Genomic DNA, 7,500 nt, shown 5'->3' on the forward strand with positions numbered 1-7,500 from the left:
CACATCCGTCTCACGCACGGTATACAAAATATGAATAAAACGTGTGTAGTCTCTCTCTCTCTCGACTTCTTAATATTTTCTTTCACCTCTGACGCATCATTTCAGGTGACGTCGGGAGCGCGGGAAAAAAAATTTTTCTAAACACACGAAACCGTTCATCTCACGAACAGCCGAAAAAGTTGTCGCTCAGATCCATATCGCAGTGGAGCGGTATCCGCGGGCGGTCGTAATTGAACGACGCACGACGCCGCGAACACTCACGCGAGTCCATACAAACGATTCCGATCGTTTTGCAACAACTAGAACGTACACTGTCCGTGAAATTCACAGAATTTTCGCGTGTCCGCGACAAACGCCGACGAGACACCCATCGTTCGCTCGTACGTAGCATCCTTCTCTTAACCCGACTCAGAAACGTTCTTTGCGCCCTTCGGTAAAAAAACGTTCGATCCGAAGAGGTGAACGACTGCGGGGATTTGACAGAGCTACGCAAGCAGTGTATGGTACGTAAACGACCCTCAGCCAGGCGTGGTCCAGGAATTGTATCCGTGGACCGCAATGTGCGTTCGAAATGTCGATGTTCATGTGTCCTGCAGTTCACACGTTGACGCGCAATTAGCTGCGTTCTTCATCGACCCACGAGCCAAGTGATCCACCGTTCAGGGTAATCGTATAAATTTTATATTTCACATATATAATTTTATTCTCATTTGTTCGACCTAATATCTCTCTTCTTTCAAAGAGAAGATAAAAGTTGATACCTGAATCTCCGACCAGCGCGCGAAGGAGATTCAGGCGTCGCCTTGGAGACGACACCGAAGCCTTTCGAGACGAAAAACGTTCAAGTAATATGTATATATTTCTCGACGTTCCGGGCGTATAGTGCATTCAAAAACCCGCGAAAGACGCAGAAGACTCGCACGCGTGGAAACGACGGGGATATATTTTGTATCCTACCCGATACTGAATCCATCGCGTGCAGTCGACCCTCGCGTTCTTCCGATCAGACGCATCTATTGTTGCGCGCATGTTTTCGCGTCGCATCGCGCGAAACGTTGCACGAATCGTACCGATCGATCGATTGAAAGCAAATAATGAAAAAAGACTTCACAGCTGGCTCTTTGCCGGTCATTCGTCCCATGTTATCTCTTGCCGCGAAATTGGCGCGCAAGAGTTGGGTGTCAGACGCGCGGCTTTAAAACGAGCTTCACGGCCGGTCCCTTCGTTACCGCTTTCGTTCTTTCTCTCGGAACGACCATGAACGAACACGACGAGCGACGCTACGGCATACACACGTCCACGGATTCGATTAAAAAAACAGACTTCACAGCTGGCTCTTTGCCGGTCATTCGTCCCATATTATCTCTTGCCGCGAAATTGGCGCGCAAGAGTTGGGTGTCAGACGCACGGCTTTAAAACGAGCTTCACGGCCGGTCCTCTCAATTCCGTGTACGGTACACGCAAGATGCGGGTTCCACTTCCAGACTACCCGGTCCCTTCTCTCTACGAGAATCGATAGTAGAAGAACGGCTCGAAAACGCGTCTCAGAGACTAGGGGAAAAGAAGCGGTATGCGAGCGAAACGAAAACGCATTATGGAAACGTCGCGAAACAATGTTCGACGGTTGCTCGGTTCCAATCGTGCGGCCGTTTCAATTTCTCGTGCGCTTCACCGTCCCTCCGTAACTCTGGCCGATCGCGTATACCGAAGAGCCGACACGCGCAAAAACCACAGGCATTGTATACTGTATATATATATGTTACAGTCACAGCCTTCGCGCGTTTTACTCTCCGACGCGGGGTTTCCACGACGAAAGAGAGACAGTTTCGTGGCGGGTGACTCGGCCGAATCGCTACGACGGGTATTTCTATTATAGAACGAATCATCGCCACCCTTTACCAGTGCCCGACGAAGGAATCACAAGGTCATCTGGAGTTTACAATGCCAGCGACGGTAATTCCAACGAAGACCCGATAAGTCAACTCATCGTTCTATTTCTCCCCGTACAGAAAAGCGAATCGACGCTAACGCACCTCGCGCAAGCACGAACGTTCTCTTCGCGTGGATCATCCCATCGTCGAAAGATGTAAAGACGCATTGGAGATCGTGGTCTCTGGCGGGCTCATTGCACGCCCCACTGCATATCTTTCCTCGAATCGAGAATGATTCGTCCACTAAGGCTGCGAAACTACGCGTCGAGGAAACTAGGGGAAAGAAGCGGGATGCGAGCGAAACGACAATACATTATGGAAACGTCGCGAAACAATGTTCGGCGGTTGCTCGTTTCCTCCTGCGGACGTTTCATTGCTCGGGCGCTTCACGTCCCTCCGTAACCTTCGCGCGATCGCGTGCCCCGGAGAGCCGGCAACCGGTGAACCACAGGCGTATAAACTATAGTCTTCTATAGCAAGCCTTCGGCGGTTACTCTCCGACGCGGGGATTCCACGACGAGAGAGAATTTCGTGGCGGGTGACATCGGTCGAAACGCTACGACGGGTATTTCTATTATAGAACGAATCATCGCCACCCTTTACCAGTGCCCGACGAAGGAATCACAAGGTCATCTGGAGTTTACAATGCCAGCGACGGTAATTCCAACGAAGACCCGATAAGTCAACTCATCGTTCTATTTCTCCCCGTACAGACAAGCGAATCAACGCTATCGCACCTCACGCATGCACGAACGTTCTCTTCGCGTGAATCGTCCCATCGTCGAAAGATATAGCCGCTTGGAGATCGTGGCCCATCAAGTTCTTCCGTAACTCCTGCGCGATCGCGTACCCCGGAGAGCAGGCAACCGGTGAACCACAGGCGTATAAACTATAGTCTTCTATAGCAAGCCTTCGCGTTTACTCTACGACGCGGGGATTCCACGACGAGAGAGATTTTCGTGGCGGGTGACACGGCCGAATCGCTACGACGGGTATTTCTATTATAGAACGAATCATCGCCACCCTTTACCAGTGCCCGACGAAGGAATCACAAGGTCATCTGGAGTTTACAATGCCAGCGACGGTAATTCCAACGAAGACCCGATAAGTCAACTCATCGTTCTATTTCTCCCCGTACAGAAAAGCGAATCGGCGCTATCGCACCTCACGCAAGCAGGAATGATCTCTTCGCGTGGATCGTCCCATCGTCGAAAGATGTAAGACGTACAGAAATCGTGGTCCATCACGATTATTCGTAACTCTCCGAGTCGCGTATCTGAGAGTAGGGCAAACGGAGAACCACAGGCATAAATAATACTATATATTTCTTATATATAGTTAGCCTTCGCGTTTTACTCTCCGACATGGGGATTCCACGACGAGAGAGAGTTTCGTGGCGGGTGACTCGGCCGAATCGCTACGACGGGTATTTCTATTATAGAACGAATCATCGCCACCCTTTACCAGTGCCCGACGAAGGAATCACAAGGTCATCTGGAGTTCACAATGCCAGCGACGGTAATTCCAACGAAGACCCGATAAGTCAACTCATCGTTCTATTTCTCCCCGTACAGAAAAGCGAATCGACGCTATCGCACCTCGCGCGAGCACGTAACTACTCTTCGCGTGGATCGTCCCATCGTCGAAAGATGTAAGACGCACGGAAATCGTGGCCCATCAACGTTTTTTTGTAACTCTGCCGATCGCGTATCACAGAGCCGAGACGCACATACCACAGGCGTATAATACCGTTTTCTTTCGTATGGTAAGCCTTCGCGTTTACTCTTCGGCGCGGGGTTTCCACGTCGAGAGAGACTTTCGTGGCGGGTGACATCGGTCGAAACGCTACGACGGGTATTACTATTATAGAACGAATCATCGCCACCCTTTACCAGTGCCCGACGAAGGAATCACAAGGTCATCTGGAGTTTACAATGCCAGCGACGGTAATTCCAACGAAGACCCGATAAGTCAACTCAACGTTCTATTTCTCCCCGTACAGAAAAGCGAATCGACGCTGTTGCACCTCACGCAAGCACGAACGTTCTCTTCGCGTGGATCGTCCCATCGTCGAAAGATGTAAGACGCACGGAAATCGTGGCACATCACGTGTTTTCGGAACTCTGTCGACCGCGTATCTCAGAGACGACGCGCGCGAACCACTGGCATATACTATTATATATCGCGTTTTACCCTCCGACGCGGGGATTCCACGACGAGAGAGAGTTTCGTGAGCGGGTTGACTCGGAAGAAACGCTACGACGGGTATTTCTATTATAGAACGCATCATCGCCACCCTTTACCAGTGCCCGACGAAGGAATCACAAGGTCATCTGGAGTTTACAATGCCAGCGACGGTAATTCCAACGAAGACCCGATAAGTCAACTCAACGTTCTATTGCTCCCCGTACAGAAAAGCGAATCGACGCAATCGCACCATACGCGTGCACGTAACAACTCTTCGCGTGGATCGTCCCATCGTCGAGAGACGTAAGTTTCCATACTATGAATTCGCGTTTTACTCTCCGACGCGGGGATTCCACGACGAGAGAGAGTTTCGTGAGCGGGTTGACTCGGAAGAAACGCTACGACGGGTATTTCTATTATAGAACGCATCATCGCCACCCTTTACCAGTGCCCGACGAAGGAATCACAAGGTCATCTGGAGTTTACAATGCCAGCGACGGTAATTCCAACGAAGACCCGATAAGTCAACTCAACGTTCTATTGCTCCCCGTACAGAAAAGCGAATCGACGCAATCGCACCATACGCGTGCACGTAACAACTCTTCGCGTGGATCGTCCCATCGTCGAGAGACGTAAGTTTCCATACTATGAATTCGCGTTTTACTCTCCGACGCGGGGATTCCACGACGAGAGAGAGTTTCGTGAGCGGGTTGACTCGGAAGAAACGCTACGACGGGTATTTCTATTATAGAACGCATCATCGCCACCCTTTACCAGTGCCCGACGAAGGAATCACAAGGTCATCTGGAGTTTACAATGCCAGCGACGGTAATTCCAACGAAGACCCGATAAGTCAACTCAACGTTCTATTACTCCCCGTACAGAAAAGCGAATCGACGCAATCGCACCATACGCGTGCACGTAACAACTCTTCGCGTGGATCGTCCCATCGTCGAGAGACGTAAGTTTCCATACTATGAATTCGCGTTTTACTCTCCGACGCGGGGATTCCACGACGAGAGAGTGTTTCGTGAGCGGGTTGACTCGGAAGAAACGCTACGACGGGTATTTCTATTATAGAACGCATCATCGCCACCCTTTACCAGTGCCCGACGAAGGAATCACAAGGTCATCTGGAGTTTACAATGCCAGCGACGGTAATTCCAACGAAGACCCGATAAGTCAACTCAACGTTCTATTTCTCCCCGTACAGAAAAGCGAATCGACGCAATCGCACCATACGCGTGCACGTAAACAACTCTTCGCGTGGATCGTCCCATCGTCGAGAGACGTAAGTTTTCATAGTATTAATTCGCGTTTTACTCTCCGACGCGGGGATTCCACGACGAGAGAGAGTTTCGTGAGCGGGTTGACTCGGAAGAAACGCTACGACGGGTATTTCTATTATAGAACGCATCATCGCCACCCTTTACCAGTGCCCGACGAAGGAATCACAAGGTCATCTGGAGTTTACAATGCCAGCGACGGTAATTCCAACGAAGACCCGATAAGTCAACTCAACGTTCTATTTCTCCCCGTACAGAAAAGCGAATCGACGCAATCGCACCATACGCGTGCACGTAAACAACTCTTCGCGTGGATCGTCCCATCGTCGAGAGACGTAAGTTTTCATAGTATGAATTCGCGTTTTACTCTCCGACGCGGGGATTCCACGACGAGAGAGAGTTTCGTGAGCGGGTTGACTCGGAAGAAACGCTACGACGGGTATTTCTATTATAGAACGCATCATCGCCACCCTTTACCAGTGCCCGACGAAGGAATCACAAGGTCATCTGGAGTTTACAATGCCAGCGACGGTAATTCCAACGAAGACCCGATAAGTCAACTCAACGTTCTATTACTCCCCGTACAGAAAAGCGAATCGACGCAATCGCACCATACGCGTGCACGTAACAACTCTTCGCGTGGATCGTCCCATCGTCGAGAGACGTAAGTTTCCATACTATGAATTCGCGTTTTACTCTCCGACGCGGGGATTCCACGACGAGAGAGTGTTTCGTGAGCGGGTTGACTCGGAAGAAACGCTACGACGGGTATTTCTATTATAGAACGCATCATCGCCACCCTTTACCAGTGCCCGACGAAGGAATCACAAGGTCATCTGGAGTTTACAATGCCAGCGACGGTAATTCCAACGAAGACCCGATAAGTCAACTCAACGTTCTATTGCTCCCCGTACAGAAAAGCGAATCGACGCAATCGCACCATACGCGTGCACGTAACAACTCTTCGCGTGGATCGTCCCATCGTCGAGAGACGTAAGTTTCATAAGTAAGCCTTCGGCGTTTTACTCTCCGACGCGGGGATTCCACGACGAGAGAGTGTTTCGTGGCGGGTGACTAGGCCGAAACGCTACGACGGGTATTTCTATTATAGAACGAATCATCGCCACCCTTTACCAGTGCCCGACGAAGGAATCACAAGGTCATCTGGAGTTTACAATGCCAGCGACGGTAATTCCAACGAAGACCCGATAAGTCAGCTCATCGTTCTATTTCTCCCCGTACAGAAAAGCGAATCGACGCTATCGCACCTCGCGCGAGCACGTAACAACTCTTCGCGTGGATCGTCCCATCGTCGAGAGACGTAAGACGCACGGAAATCGTGGTTCATCGCGTCTTTTCCTACTCTCTTGAATCGCAATTTCGTATAGAGCCTACACACGCGAACCACCGGCATATACTATTTCTTCTCTCATAGTAAGCCTTCGCGCGTTTTACTCTCCGACGCGGGGATTCCACGACGAGAGAGTGTTTCGTGGCGGGTGTCTCGGCCGAATCGCTACGACGGGTATTTCTATTATAGAACGAATCATCGCCACCCTTTACCAGTGCCCGACGAAGGAATCACAAGGTCATCTGGAGTTTACAATGCCAGCGACGGTAATTCCAACGAAGACCCGATAAGTCAACTCATCGTTCTATTTCTCCCCGTACAGAAAAGCGAATCGACGCTATCGCACCTCGCGCGAGCACGAAACAACTCTTCGCGTGGATCGTCCCATCGTCGAAAGATGTAAGACGCACGGAAATCGTGGTTCGGCGGGCTCTATGCGCCTTGTTCAAAGTAAAAAAAAAAAATTTCGACGGACGGGAGAAGTGTATTTCTCCGCGCGTAAGCCGTTCGAAATTTCCGACGGACGGGAGATGAACTCTCCGCGCGTAAGCCGTCTAGTCATACAGCAAAGCAGGTATCGAGATACCTCTCTGTGCATGATCGTTCAAGTATTTTTCACGAGGAAGCGTTGTTGCACGTTTATCGCTCCTTCCTCCTCTGTATATATAATATTATTTCTCTTGTGTATCGAGTGTGTGCAGAAATTGAACTCGTACACTTATATATATATATGTATGTATCTTTC

The 7,500-nt window shown here is 50.2% G+C and overlaps 1 non-coding gene across 1 annotated transcript; it reads right to left on the bottom strand.

Moving 5' to 3' along the window:
• Positions 1-512: 512 nt before the first annotated feature.
• On the bottom strand, positions 513-667 carry LOC143176353 (5.8S ribosomal RNA). Its single transcript, XR_013000913.1, has one exon. It is a non-coding gene; the product is annotated as a 5.8S ribosomal RNA (ribosomal RNA).
• Positions 668-7,500: the final 6,833 nt, after the last annotated feature.

The sequence above is a fragment of the Nomia melanderi genome, unplaced genomic scaffold (genome assembly GCF_051020985.1).
Source record: "Nomia melanderi isolate GNS246 unplaced genomic scaffold, iyNomMela1 scaffold0504, whole genome shotgun sequence".
Taxonomy (NCBI): Eukaryota; Metazoa; Arthropoda; class Insecta; order Hymenoptera; family Halictidae; genus Nomia; species Nomia melanderi.